Here is a 15,793-nt window from a genome sequence, read left to right on the forward strand (position 1 = left end):
GGAGGGAGAAGGGTCCTAGGAACTGTACTGTGAGAAAAGAAAGACTAAAACTGAAGAAAGGACTTCTCTTGAATCTTAGGTTCACACATTCTGATCAGGTTTGCAGCTTGTTATTTTTCACCCTTTCTTTGACTCCTAGTGATCATGTTCAGGTAAACAATGCTGCTTCTCAGAAAGTTGAGGGTTCCCAGGATATCCCTTTTCAGCAGCCAGAAGCTGGCAGTGCAGGACTCTTCTGTGTGTGCGTGAATACTGCAGGTCTGTGAAATCTTGCTGGGGCAGTGACTGGCCTGTCTGCCCTACTGCAGTGGGGTACCCTGACTGAAGAATGGCTCAAAGGCATCTGGAGAAATGGTAATTTCAATTTAAAGAAAGTTATAATTGTGAACATAAGAATAATAGCAGGAAAAAGATCTTGTCCTTTCCGTGTAGTGATGCCATGCAATACAACAAAGGAGCACTGGCACTGAGTTAAGTCTGAACTACTGAGCTCTAAGTAGATGTGCTGGAAAAGATAGCACACAATAGGCCAGAGAAAGAAACACAGTTGATTCAACAGCACCATCTTTCACATGCATTTGTCATGGGGAGAGCTAACGAATTTTGATTTTTTTAGGTCTGATGCAGACAAATTTTCAAAGAAATCAGGATCATTCATATTTTCTCTCTATCAGCAGAAATGTTCATCTGATAGGATATGATCTCTATTTGTCATCTACAATGCCTGATGGAATCCTTTTGAGTCATGTTTTAAAAAATTTTAATGAAAGCAAGAAGACAACTGGAAAAATTGCAAAGAGAAAGTGTCAAAACAAATGAAGTAACTTTCTTTAGAAAAATCCTGAAGCAAGGCTTCAAGTGCAATTTAGGACATCACATAGAGGAAATAAGATACAGGACAGAAGATAAGCTTTCTTCTGGAGCTTGAAATTAAATTGTGAATCAGCAAGGTACAGAAATATAATGCAAATATTTCAGACAGAAGATGCTGCAGCTAAGTCTCTGTGAATATTATATAGCTAATTACTTTTGTGTTTTCTGTACCAACCTAATTTTAGGTCTTTTTTAATAGATTCACAAATAATCTGCTAACAATATTAGTGGTTTAAAGATTCTTCTGTTATTAAAGTTGGGAATCAATTGCTACTTACCAAGAAAGTTTTGGTTTCTAAAAGGCCTATCTTATTTATTTATACAATTCTGTCTCAGTTAGGATTTAAGGTGATATTTTTTTTCTTAGACAAAAATGTCAGACAAGGAAAGGGAAAATATAGATGCTTTTTTTTTTTTTTTTTGTTTCTGAAGTGAAAGCCTTTGATTTTTCTGAAAGGTACTTGTGAGTGAGGATGCAGAATATCTCAGGTCAGAGAAGAGGCTGGAACTAAGATAAAATTGGGGATTGATTGAAGGACACTGCTAAAATGTAACCACTTCCATGATGTTATGAATAAAAATATACCTATTTTTATTTAAGGTTACAGAGAAAAAAAACCGGTGGGACCAGTTGCTGTTAAATTAGCTTAATTGTAAAGAGTTCTTTAATTGCCCGTTAATGGTTGGTGGTTTAGCCATTGTCCTCCCAATGCTTGCCCCGGAGCTACACCTGGACACGGCAGCCCAGGAGAATGGGAGTGGCCTGGGACCACGTATGCAAATGAGAAATGCACAGCTCCAAAATTTTCCCGTTTTCCTAGAAAACCCCTAAAAACAACGAACCAATATAGAATTAGGGGGCCCTAGGTGATGTCTAAGGATGGGCGTGAAGTCCAGTGCCTGCTTGGATCCTTTTTGCTTCACACCCTGACCTCAAAAGATGTTCACTAAGGAGGGGACCCGAAGAGTTGGACCGAAAAGTAGGAATCTGCGAATCTCCCGTGAGGACGCAGTCCCCAGCTCTGCCTGCAGACCAGCGGACAGAGCTGCATCACCCTCCTCCTCCGTGCCACTCTTGGGGACAGCGGCGGCGTGGGCGCGACCCGTCGATTTCTCCCCACCTGAGCTGAATCTCTTTAATAAAGGCATTGAAAAGGAGAAAGATCTCCTGCCGTATTTATGTCACATGACACGGAGTTCAAATGACTTTATGTTACTGGTTTTTTGAAACAAGGGATAGAGAATGCAAACACAATAAAGTTTGCCAAAAAAAAAAGCAAGCTCTCACTGAATTAGTTTATTAATTTCTCAGCCTGTGCAAAATATATCAGGCTTCAGTCCAAAATACTCTATTGTCATTTTGAGAAAAACAACTCCAAACAACCTTGGAATGTCTAAAACAGTTTGAAATGAGTCAGTTAGCATTCACATTTTGAAACAGTTCACAAAAATGGTGACAAGCATTATATTCTAACAAGTTTCAGATTTGACGGATTTGGGTCTTTACACAGAGTTTTGGGGTTTTAGATTGAAGCCTGTTTCTCTTTTTGCAGCTATCCAAATTGGCTGTTGCCATTGTCCCTGCAGCTGTCACATTTTACAAGAAGAAGGGTACAAAATGCAAAACTGAATTGAGGAAAAGTCAGACAAGGTGACTTCTGTAGGCTGCAGAGGAGGCATCCATGACCTGTAGCCTAAGCATCAGTCTGTTGTAATAACTAGTGCATTATCAATGCTGAATAAAAAATAGTCAAAATAAGATCCATGCCATTGTGAAAGTTTAAATAGAGCTTTCAGTATCTTGCTTTTTAACTTGCATCCAGCTGAGGGCCTGATGGTGTTGAGTGGAGAAACTCAGGGTGTGCGTGTGCACCATTCTGGGATGCTTTTTCACCAGGTGCAGGTGCTTTGTGGATTGTAGGGTGCAGCATGGTTCCTCATGAAGTGACAGAATCCGTATCTCCCTCTGGAGGTGTCTGCAAGTATCTGGACTCCCAGGAGAGGAGAGTTTGTGATCCATACTCCACTGTATGTGTGTGTTCATGAATGTGTACTTAGATGTGTGTATGGGCCAATAGTCCTTCTTGGGATTATTTGTAGAAGGCGATTTAGAAACTTGTGGGTATTTATGAGCATTTCATGATGTATAATATTGTGGTTTATTTGTTTTGTTATTGATATTGGTCATGATTACTAGTTAATGATGTCATTAACAAAACACTTTGATTCTGGTTTGGTTAAGGTTTGTGCAATGAGCAGTTTTCCCTGGGACAGGAGAAGAGAAATCTCTTCTATTTCAGGAATAGGAGAGAATGCAGGTTGCCAAAGAACAGTGGATAAGCAGCCCTACATTAGCAATACAAATGGAGTGGCAGATGATTTATGGGCTACACAGGAGAAAAAAAGTCAAACTAATATAGATCAAGTTTATGGTAGGAAAATTAAGTTGAAGAGTGAGATCTGGAGAATTTTTGGACAAGCCTTGCAGAAACACTTTCTCACACATCTTGGTGGGGTCTGAGTAGAGGAAGTAAAGATGAAACAGAAACTGTGCTGGACCAGGGGAATGGTCAGTATTAGCTGCATTTGAAGGCATTGGGAAGATACCGCATGAAAAGCCTGACAACTGTTCATGCAACAACTCAAGTTTCCAGCTGAGGTAATGAAGAGACAGAAGGAGCAAAGTCTGGGACTTAGTAAGGGAAAGGACAAAGGAGAGATGGTAACTTACAAGAGGATAGACAGAAAGGCTCATTTCAGAAGTGGAGGTGAATCAACTGTTGTTTTTCATGGCTTTGGAGAGAATAAATACTCCAGGTGTAGACCCGAGCAGTAAGAGCTAGGTTGCTCTAAAAAGGAGCATGACTGCTCCTGCTTATAGTCGTATCCTGTGACTGTATCTGTACCACTCTGCAGCACTTGTCTTGTCTGTGCATGCAAATGTCTGGCACAAGACTAGAAGCTGAACCTTGAATAAATTACAAAACCTTGGCAATTTTCAGGAAAAATAGGGAATGACATCACTAAGATTATACCAATAAAAAAACCCTACCACTTTTTACTGCCATACAATTTATGGGATTCTATATTAATGTGGTGGTGTTGTTTATTGTGCTTACATTGTAGCTACTTCTTCTTCAAAATCACTCACTTTTAATAATCTCCACAGATTTTTGGCTACATTGAAATGTTACATTCTTGGATATTTCTTTCCTAATGGCAGGTAAAATCTTTTTCAAGTTGTGGGTTTGCAATCAGAGACTGATGAAATTTCTGACCAAAAATTAATTGGAAAATAGAAGTTCTTCAGAATAAAAATAATTGAAAACAATTTTAACTATGCTGATTTGGAAGCATGGGATGTCTTACTGAGACTCTCGGCACTACTTCTTATTGTGATACTATAAATAATTCTCAATAATTTTCAAATCTTTCAATAGCAATCAAAGCTCCTTTCCTTGCATTTTAACTTTATCAAAATTTAGCAATATGAAAACATAAGTATGAATATTGAAATTATTTTTATATATTTTTAATATATATGGCTTTAAGTCACGAGGAAATTTATGTAGAAAGCTTTTGAAGGAAAATATAATATTGTGATATTTTTACATAAGGTGTAATTGTGAAAGTTATGATTAGATAGGTGAAATAACTGTTATTAAATGAGTGGGCTCTTGCTTTCACATGTACTTAAAAATCTAATGTAAAACTGATAGTAACTAAAGTATTGTTGGAAGAAGTTGGTTCAGCATGACTTCTGGCACCTTTTGTTCCTTGTCTGATACTTTCTTGAATTGAACACTTTTTTTCCTTTACTGGTTTTATGAAATGTTTGTTAACTTTCTTAGTTCTTCCTTTCCTATCATAAATTAAAAGGCTTAGGGAGGAGTTGCTCCCTTGAGCTACTTCTAAGTTCCGAAAGTTTTGGCACAGCCCTCTTTTAGTGTTCAGTAACTTTCTAAAGAATACGAGCTTTCTGAGAGACCTGCAGCAGCTTCATCCTGTAACTTTGGGATTGCATTCACTGTTCCAAAGATGAGTGGCCTTTCAATTTGGCACAGAGGCAGTGTGGTCTGATCAGTGTTGTCAAGTCTTTGCTGCTCACAAGTTATTGGAATGAGGAGTTAGCCAAGAAAAGTTGCTATGGTAAAGGATTGTTTTGATTAAAAAAAATAGGGAGGAGGGCTGCACAGACCTACCACCAAGAATAACTCTGTTGTGATGTTTTATTATGAATCAAAATAATGTTAATACTGTGTTAGTAAAATGACAGTTCTGAAGTGGTGATGTAGGGCTGAAAACAGATTAAGGTGAAAAGAAATGAAAGAAATTGCCTTCAGAATTAATAAAGAAAGGATGGAATATTTCATTTTTTAGATCAGACCTATAATTAATTTTAAATTGGTATTGACTAAGCTGTGTCGTATGAATGGTAGTAGTTTAAAAGGGAGACCAAACTTTAAGGAAAAACCTAATGAAACTGTGACTAATTATGACATAGGTTTTGAGCCCCCCCAGAGTATTTTCTATGACAATTTCAAGGCTTTATCCTATGCATTATTTAAATTATTTTTCAGGTAAACCAGATTGGCTTCATCCTAACATTGCAAATTTCTCACATGGTTAATGAAGTCATTGTCTTTGGGGTGGCTTTGGGGTGGTCCCCTCCCCTTCACTCAAATTCCCATTAAAAATGGTCAGATATGCAAACCATCCTGTCATCCCCTTTAATTCAGTTATGCTTGTGAACTTTACTGGATTGGGGAGTGCCCCGTATTTTGAAAACTTTTTCTCATGGGGTGGGGAGCCAAGTTTGACAGAGTGAGTGCTTACTGGAGATCTGTGCAAACCAGCATTCTTCCAATTTGCTGTCAGCGGCTTATAGTCATTCACATCCTTATCAGATGCTGTGCTTCCAGACAAGAAAACACCCTGATGCTTTGCTATTTATTTTCTTTTTTTTTTTTCTTTTTTTTTTTTTTCCTAAATTGTGCCAGCCCTCAACAGAGAGAGTGAGGAAGAGGGAGGAAGAGGTTTTTACTTTGGCTGGCACAGTGCAGGTAGTTCAGTGGGAGTCACTGCTCAGATGACACAACAAGGGATGGCTCTTGTGAGACATTATGTCACATAATGGAGTGTGGGAATGAGAAAGGAAGCACCCAAGCCAGAGGAGGTTGGGCACTGGGATACACAGGACTTAAGAAGACAGGCCCAGCTCTAGAATGGGCCAGAACTTGTGATGGATCTTCTGCCTTTAAGCTGCTGGAGACTGGGGAATTGGAACAAGAGTTTGGGCAGTGAACACTTTACCTGCCAAGAGTGTAGTGTTTATTGTGATCGCTGCTGTAGGGGGCTTAGACCAGTATCTACACAGCTGAACAAGACATAAATAAATTACCCTTAATACCCTGCTCTTACACAATGCTTTCCACCCATAGATTTCAAAGTTCTTTCCAAAGAAGCCTGAAATTATTTTTCATACTTTTCTGAGGGGGAAGCTGTGGTAGAAGACAAGGGAATGACTTCATGGTTACCCAGCAAAGCAGGGTGATACAGCTGGGAACACGGGCACAGTTCTCCCAAATGCCAGTGCGCAACTATGCACATGAGAAACCTGCCTTTCCATATGTGCTGCTGACCTGCTCTCTATAAAGGGTTTTCCTGGTACTAGGAATGTGTTTCTTAATATTTCAAGGTAAATAATAAAAAATCCTGCTAATCTAATAACTAGCATAGGCAGATTTCATGGTTGAGCATAGAATTAAACTAATGGTCTTCACAGTTCTTAAGAATTTGACCAAAAAGTGGAATCCACTTTGCCTTTTCATTCTGTGTATCCATGTGATTCTCTAGTAACATCTGTAGGAGACCATTGATAGCCTGTGATCTGTCCTTTCACCTTTGCAGAAAATTTACTGTTTTGATTTTTTTGCCTAAATTGTTTGATGGGTGGTAAAGGATTGTTGTCTTCAGTAGATTATTAATGGTGATGTTGCAGGGTCAAAAGCTCAAACCCATTCTCTTTCAATGGAACTGCAAAATTTGTGGCTAATAAGTAGATTTCAGCCTTTATTTTTTCAGTGGGCTAAAACCACATCCACAAAGGCCACTCCTTCTGAATGTGAAATAATTCAAAATGCCTTTGGCTGTTTCTCCAGGCCATAGAGAATAGTTTAAGTATAGGGCCATGCACCAAGGCAACCAGAGATGAAAAAGCTATGAAAAATTTGCAGTGAAACATTCCTGGAGTCATCCTTCTAGCAGAAATTATGTGCAACAAAAGGACAATTGATGTTAATAATTCATTCAGCTTTAGAAAGGACTTGCTATGTTTTCCTTGATTGAAACGATAGCTAAATGATGTCTGTCCAAGATTTTGTGTGCCCAGTGGGGAAGACGTAACCTTGATCTGCCTAGAACCTCTAGTAAATCCATGACTGCCTTAACACATCATTAACAGAACAGTTTAATACATACAGTATTAAAATGATCAGATCCTTTGAAAGTCAGCCAAACAACACAGAAACTCATTTCCAGAACTGACTTCTACCTCTTTATTGTTGCCCGCCTTGTTCTCTCCAAAAACCACATGGGGAGAGAAAGTCCTGAATTCTTACCTTTTTGCCCATGAAATCAGGAGCAAATTTCCAAGCTACTCTGCATGTCTTAATTTTAAGCTGATATAGTCTGTTCCTTTTTTCTATAGCCTAGGTGTTGTTTCAGCATGTTTATGTACTTTGTCACGCATCCATCCAAGGTGTGGAGAAAAATCTTCTTGCACCCTTGGGCTGTGCCTTAACCATTCTGTTTGGAGCTTTCCATGGGCTTAGCACTGATCAGTTGTTGAAGACAGTACAGGGCTAAAAACTGGGGAAGGCCTGAACTAAATATTCCCCAAGAGCCCTCAGAAACATTAGCAGGCAGGGCATAGTCCACATTCCTGGGGCAAGGAAAAGGCACAGGTGCTGTCAGTGAGGAGTTTGGGGAGCAGCCCCACCATTAGGAGTGCCAGCAGGGTGAATGGATTATTACTGCTTCAAGAATGCTTATGGCCACTGCTGGGCCAGGCTGGTGCTTCTGGAGTCTTCTCCTCTTCAGCATCCCTGACTCCTCCAGTCTCTTACGCAGTCTGTCAGCAGCTGTGCCTGCATGCGTGAAGCCAGGCAGGGATGGGGCTGAATGCAGCTGGTGGCAGCAGCTTGAATGGGAATAAATTATACCTGTCTGAGAAGCCTATGAGTTGCTGTCAGATCACTGGTTCTGTTTCCCTTGTCTGTCTTCATTTTGCAAAATGGTAGGTGAAGACCTGAACTGAAAGGCTATTAAGAATCGAGTTCTTTAATGCTTTTTTGGCCACACATTGAGAGAGAGAGAGAGAGAGAGAGAGAGAGAGAACTATTTACTGAGGAATTCTATTTGAAACCTGGAAAACTTATTGCCAAAACACAAATCAAATGAGCACTCTATGTCGCAGTCTTTAGGAAACACTGCATTTCATTTTATGTTAGAAGCAGCTGGTTATTGCTGGATGGTGATAAGGCAGAGGATGGCAGTGGAGGGGTCACCCTTCCACAGAGCCATTTACCAAGCTCTGATCTAAAGGCAATCTTTAAAAATAAATGAAAAGGGGATGCAGTCTGTATGAATTCAGAGATGACCTAGCACACAGTTTAAAGATGCTTAAAAGAGGAGAATTCTTTGTGTGTGTGGGATGCTGGAGAGCTGCCCTGTTTTTGGATATGCAAAATAAAGATCTGTTTTGTAAAGGAGCTGAACACCTGGAACTTTCTTTTGGCATTAGCCTACTAGTCAGATAAAACAGAAAAATTCTAATCTAATCAATCTATTAAATAATTATTTTTCAATGAGAAAGAAGCTAAAAAAATCCTAGTAACGAAGCTCTCCAATCAATACCTTTGCATAAGTAGTGTGTGAGTACAGAATGCTAAATTGAGGCTACACCGATATTTGTTTATATACAGAATGTACACACCCACACATATGCCTTCTCCCAACCATATCTATACTAGAAAAGACAGGATAGCTGATGAATGAGCCAAGAAAAATGGGTTTTTTTGGATGATACCTTTTCAGAACTGGCTTCTCCACAGAATTCAAAAAATGTGTTTGAAATTAGAGGGCAGTTTGTAGAGGATATAAAAAAGTAGATGGAAGAAGAAATCACTTAGAGAAATGCTAATCTCCTCCTCCACAAACTGCCCTTTACTATGACTCTGACCTTTACTTCTGTCAGTTGAAAAGATCCTGAAATATTTGTTGTGATATTTTGGGAATAGACAGGTACAGATAGAGCTATATGCTGGCTACTCTGACTCATTCCTTCCCTACAGATGAAGGTGTAAGGAAAAATCTATCTAAACATGCATACAGACACATTATTTGTCATGCACTAAGGCATGCGCGTTTAAATTAAAACAGTCCCTCAAAGTTATTAATTTTTATTAGTGCAACACTGACCTCTCAAACACGAAATACATAAGTAGTGATTTCAGTAATCCTCATGCTTGCATATTTTCTTACTGCCTAATTACTTAACTTCTATACCACCTCACATGGACACCCTCTTTGCTGAGCGCGTTTGTTCTGCCGTAGATATCCCGTTCATCTGCACCGAACGTGGTTTCACACATGAGAGAGACTGTGAGACATGGAACTGTGAAAACAGTTCCTACTGTTATTAATGCTAACTGTTACCATGCCTGCCACTGCCAAGTGCTGTGCAGCAATTACAGCAAACTACTTAATATAGTGGCCATTGGGAGAGGAGGAGACTCTGCACAGTCAAATGCAGCAGCTGTTTTAGGGATAAAAACATGCACACAGCTGGCTTTTGGGCAGTTGCTTTTGTTTGCTGAAACACTCACTGCAACTACACATAAGCAAAGCATGAATTTCACATTCTTGGCATTATAGTTGAAGATCTCTTGTTGATTTTTTTGGAGAGTGAGTTTCTGTCATGCACTCCATGTTTTTATTGTATGAACATCAAACAGTGTATGTGTTGATTGTGTTCCTTAAACTCAGGTTCTGAAAGACTTTGGAATCTATCCCTCTTTCCTTTGTGATAATCTCAGGATGTAACCAAAACTCTTTTGAATAAGAAGGCAACTTGGAAAGGATATATTGACCTAGTCCAGTGCGTACTGGCTGCTACCCCTTTGTGAATAAGGCTCCTTTCAGTTGTGTTGCTGTTTGTACACCTGAAACTGCTGCTTATCTGTGCAAAAGTAAGCCACTCTGTTTAAACAAATGACGGAAAACATAAAATCAATTGAATATCCTGTACAGAACACTGGGGGATTTTTGCAGTGTTATCAAGTTTATGTCATATCAGTAATTTGAAATTACTGTTGAGCCAATAGCACTTATTTTAGCAAGAATGAGCCCTGTGATAATTTTTGATGTGATTATTTGGTTTACTGTAAAGCCACGTTATACTTTGTCTAATGGTTTCTTTTCTTGAGCTCAGGGTTAGATTGCAGTATTTCATACCTACTTTGCATGGCCAGAAATGACACATCACACATGTGACACATATGACAAAGCAACCAAAAGCCAAACTCATACTTGCAATTTTATAAACCCTTAAGAAGTGATTGTAGCCTCCTCCTAATTTGCTGTGTTTCTGCAGTTAAAAAAATCTTACTTATTATAACTAAAAGATGGGTTTCATAAGCGAATTTAAAGCTGAAATGTGACTTGTCTTCTGTGTGTCACACAGAAGAATGTACTATCTCTTAAAAGTTAATTTATCTTGCTTCTTGGAATTGCTTTGCAGCTATGCTGCAGAGATAACATAACAGTGTCAAACGCCTTCTCTTTTCAAAAGCCAGCAAGCAAACAGCTGTGAGTGATTCCCCAAACCGTCATTCATCATGCAATGTTCAGAAAGTCACAAGTGGAGATGCAAATATCTCACTCCCATCCAGGGCTGCCCTACATATGTAGGACAATCGACTTCCTTGCAATAGCAATTGGAAAACTGGCGCTTCTGCAGTTGTGTGCTTATTTGCAGTCAGTTAGTGAAAACTCAGAATCTCAGAACAAGCCAATAGCTCACAAATACAGCAAAAATGTGGTTTTATGATGCATATTATCAGGTTTTGTCTTTTTACACAGAAAATCCCTCCCTTTTCCTCCATCTCTATATTCTCCTCAAGCCAAGCTGATTAGAAACAGCCTGTACTAATATCTTAGAACACACACACTCAAGTGATAAGATCTTGGTCAGAGAGATTGACATTGATTAATTAGTGCTCTTGAGGTCACACACTTAAAGGAAAAATGTTGATATTTTGAACATTATTTTAGTAGATTCTGATGTTTTATAAATGAAACTGACAATTTAAAAATCTGAGGTTCAGTAACATAAAATATAGCACAATGAAAAATCCAGATGCTGTGATTTTACCAGGAGTGAAAACTTATTTTTACTTTAGAGAGTACAGAGACTTCTCATAGTTCAAATAATATAAAAAAGGAGTGCTTTACTGGCACTTTTAGGTCATGTTTCAATACATACTGAAATATTCTTTTTTATTCCAGAGTTGCTCCAGATTGAATTATTTTCATATTTATTCCAGCAAATTCTTTAATGGAGTTTTGAACTCTCATTAGAGCAATGATTTATTTTCTCCTTTTGGTTGTGTATAGCTGCTGGAGCTGTGTGGCTATATTGGGAGCTAACAGGGTGGCAGATGTAGAGAGGTATAATTAATACAAACCAAATGCACATCCACCGTAAGAATTATATTTGCACTTAATCTAATATGTATTCATAGCACAAGTGTGGGGATGACTTCTTACTCTTTCACCTTCAGAGTTTAAAGTAATAAAGTTCACTATGCAGGAAAAGTACAACAGTGAATATACAACTCAGTAACATAAATTAAGGAGAATCTGCTTTCTTTTTTGCATGTAAAATGTTGGGATTTTTTTTTCCAAAAAAGAAAGAAGGTGGCTGGTATTATGAGTGCTGCTATGTGTGGCTGTAGCAGCTTCCCAAGTGAGTCATCAGCTCTGTTTGGATCCAGACTTTCAATTTCACTGCACAGACACCACTGACTTAAAGGAAAGGATTTCCTATGTTAGCTGGCAGAAACCATAGGTTTTTATAGTCTAAGGATCATCTACTTGAGAAAAAGAGCTAACACTGAGTTGCAGCTTCAGGAATTGCTTCACGGCTATGTTTGACAGAGCCTGTCCTGAGGTGCTGTGGCTTCTTGGTTCAAGGGACAAATGGATGGATTGGTTTCACCCCTCGTTCCGCAACAGATGCAGCCTCTGGCTCCCCATTTGCTCCTCAGTAATAAATGCTGCAAAGTGCATGGCATCACCACAGGGAGCTGAAATACTCACACAATTCAGGATCCCCAGTGTCAGGTCCAGTAGGAAGTGCTACCTGGACCTAAAATACAGAGTGAAAGGATCTTATCCCTGTCCTTAGAATTATGTACCTGGATGTCATTGGGCATGCCATTAGATGCCTATCTGCATTTTCCAACACATTTCAGTTTAAAGAAGTCTGTATTTCAACATCTTTTTTGCCTTTTTTGCCTTTTTTCTCTTCTGTGAAGAGAATCTAGAATCTGGAATCTAGAATCTAATGGTTAGAAGTCTAGCCATTACAGAATGAATTTAGTACTTCTGTACAGATTCTGAAATAGAGGAGAATTTGGTTACAGTTTCTCTTGACAGATATTGTAAAAGATTATCCTGGCTTAGTTAAAAATAATATCAAACCTGTTTTGAGAAAGAAGTCTAGGTGGGTTTTTTCCCCCCAATTTATACTGATTTTTCTGTAAGTGATTTTTTGTATGAAAAATCAAAATGGAACAAAAGATTGACATAAATGAAGATGTCATTCTTTTAATATGAAGATGTCAGATGGCAAAAAATCCCAAGCCACTTTCTGAACAATTTTATTGAGCTTGGAACTATTCTGTTCATCTCAGTAAAGTTTTAGGAATTTCATGTTAATTTTTTTTTTCATGGGTTTTTTTTTATGTTAATTTTTTTTTTTTGTTTCTCTTTAAGAAAGGGTAGGATTGAGGGTGTGCACAATTTGCTGTGATTAATGTCTCATTTTTGCTGTCACTGAGCAGTGGGCTTTGCTCCCGGTGGAGGTCAGCTGTGAGAAGGCAGAATGCCCACAGGTACCCCCTCATCCTGGGCAGAGCTCAGCCATCATTTCCAAGCCTGGGGGCTCCTGGGTGTCTCCTGAGATAACTGTAATGAAATCTGGTCCCACATATTCAGTAGATGGACTCAAAATGTACCATAGCAGCTAGTTACAATTTTTTTGTTCGCTGGTCCTAGCTATATTCCTTGCTGATAGTCAGTGTCAGTAGATGCTCTCCTGCAATGTACTATGCAAACAGAAAATTACACAGTTAAATAGTCAAAAGTCAGGGTGTGAAAGCAGAGCAATACCTTCACTCAAATACCATTACCCCAGAGTTTTAGCCATTTCTTCATGCTTCTTAATCATACTTGGCTCAGAAGAATTAAAGGCACATTTCCTTGAGCGTGGAAGTCTCATTGAGCTTTCTGTGACACAGGCTGATTAATCTCATTCAATTTATGGCTGTTTCTTTTGGGGACACATATCAGTGTCTGGGAGGGGAGAGTCCATCTGTGCCTATAGGGATCAATCATGGGTGCAATTCGTCTATGACAGTTCATGGCCTCAGATCAGTTCTGTATGAGAGTGTTTTTCACAGCTGCCTCTGCCTTGCTTATATGAATTTAGAGTAACATGAGTTATTAAAAATTTCCTTGCAAAGTACAAGTCTTAGCTGCTGGACAGAAATAAGTGTTCATATGTCCATTTCTGGGATATTTCTCCTAAGAGATTTTCACGGTGACAAGAACACTTTTTCTCAGCTGCAAATGCAATCCACTTTTTAAGTACAAGGCTTTTATAATCCTGGGCTAGGAACAAATTCATCAAAAATCTAGAATTATTTTCAATTCTTATAATTACCATTTTACATATTATAACTATGTTGATTTTTCTTTTCTTTTGAGAGACTGAAAAAATAGCAAAAGCCCACTCTTCACTTCTTAATAGTGTTTGAATGGATAGATACTTCAGACTTAAACTGTGCAATTATTGTCATGTATCACAGACTATTTCTATTCAAAATAAAATATTACTTATGCTGGCTAAATTTTGCCACATTATCACAGCTTTAGAGGGTGATTTGATGAATTTCAAGGGACCATTTTAGGCTACTAGAATAGATTAATATGTGGCCTGACACAGTTTGGTAATTTTGATGTCCATGTAAAAGCAACTAAGATGACTGGGGGAACAAGCCCACCCTTACCTATAAAACACAGGTTGTTTTCATTCTCCACTTCAAAAAGTGCCAGATCTATGGTATCAAAGCACACTGACTTACTTGCTGCATGTTCTGCTCTACGTTGTCACACTCTGTACTAAGGAAATGACAATGTGTACTCGTCCTGTACATACTCTCTATGGTGCCCATTTGCACCAGGTGTTGAAATCTTGTATCTTTGCTGTCTCGCACTGCAATACAGGTATTCCATGTAAGATTCTTTCCAGAAAAAATAAAGCCACTGATAAGACTTTTCCACATGGTTATACATGAAAGTGCTGCTCTGCTTCCTTGTCATAGAATTTAATTAACTTACACATCTGTGTCCACAGAACCAGGTTGGTCACTCAGTTGGTTAGTCACTAGTTCAAAACCCACGCAGAGCCTTGCAGCCCAGTGCAGGCTTGTCATAAGCCAGTATCTCTAGCATGCAGAGAGTCCAAGCTGTTTGAAGAAAAATGCTTTTTTTTCCCAACAAAAAGATATGATGTGAAAACTCAAAGTTATACACACCATGCAGCAATTTTACTGCAAAGAAGTTCTTAGATGAGCATCCTGCAGTCTGCATCTGCCTACAAAGGGGTATGTGAATAGAAAATATATTAGCAATGCAAGAAAAATAGCTGCAAACAAAATTAACTCTCAATGTGAAATGCTAGGAAAGTAAAAAAACAGAACACATTTCAAAAACTGAAGGTGTCTCCTGGTGCTCCTTCCAAACAGTGAAATAAAATTATTAAGAGAAATGTAGCAGGGATTTTTATTGTTAATATTACTTTTTCTTTACTGCTATTATTACTTTTTTTTTTATTAATAGACTTCAGTAAACTGATTAAAAAAGAAAAGCTACAAAAAAGAAAATAAAGCTGTAGCCTTGAGTTATGTGAGAGCTGCAGGAAGGCAGGCTAGGTGCATGGATGTTGGTGACGATGAGAAATAAGAGAGAACAGGGCTGCTCTTGCTCCTTTAGAACCCCACTCAAGGGCTGCGTGTCTGTGTGAGGGCACCTCCTCTGCAGCTGCTCACTGAGAGTGTGGAAATCATGTGGCTGGATGGTTGAGGGAGAGCCTTGATCTCTTTCTCAACAGAACTAACTTTTCTGTGTCATTTTGTTTAATGAATCAGTTATTTGAATTACTCAGCAGTGGTCTGAAGTATCACTGCACTGGCAAAACTTCCTTTGACTGACTTTGCTTTTGGTTCTCACTTGAACTACTCTCCTTTTTTGTCTCTAGAAGGCTGTATTGGGTTCATCATGCAAAGGGATGGAGGCTGCAACAAAAGGCTGAGAAGCATCAGTGAAAATAAATGTTGGGAAGTAAACTTTCCAGTGTATTTTGGCCCTGCCCAGCACTTCCAAGAGGTAAGGTCTTCCTCACTTCCAGGCTGGAGTGACTTCCTGTATTTCCTGTGACTTCCACTGGTGTAAAACTAATTACTCCTGGCTGCTTGTATCTCTGCACAGCTGGTGAAAGACATATCAGGTTCTGAGTACTTTACATGTCTGCAGTGAGAGGTCTTCATTCATCTGTATAATAGCTACATGCTTT

The 15,793-nt window shown here is 38.8% G+C and overlaps 1 long non-coding RNA gene across 1 annotated transcript in view; it reads left to right on the forward strand.

Moving 5' to 3' along the window:
• Nucleotides 1-15,793, forward strand: part of LOC121335895 — a 28,059-nt gene that overhangs the window by 7,495 nt on the left and 4,771 nt on the right. Inside the window, exon 2 of the long non-coding RNA XR_005952666.1 lies at nucleotides 15,479-15,606. This is a non-coding gene — a long non-coding RNA (uncharacterized LOC121335895). The remainder of the gene's footprint in view (nucleotides 1-15,478; nucleotides 15,607-15,793) is intronic.

Source organism: Onychostruthus taczanowskii, unplaced genomic scaffold, assembly GCF_017590055.1.
Source record: "Onychostruthus taczanowskii isolate IOZ18803 unplaced genomic scaffold, ASM1759005v1 scaffold21, whole genome shotgun sequence".
NCBI classification, from domain to species: Eukaryota; Metazoa; Chordata; class Aves; order Passeriformes; family Passeridae; genus Onychostruthus; species Onychostruthus taczanowskii.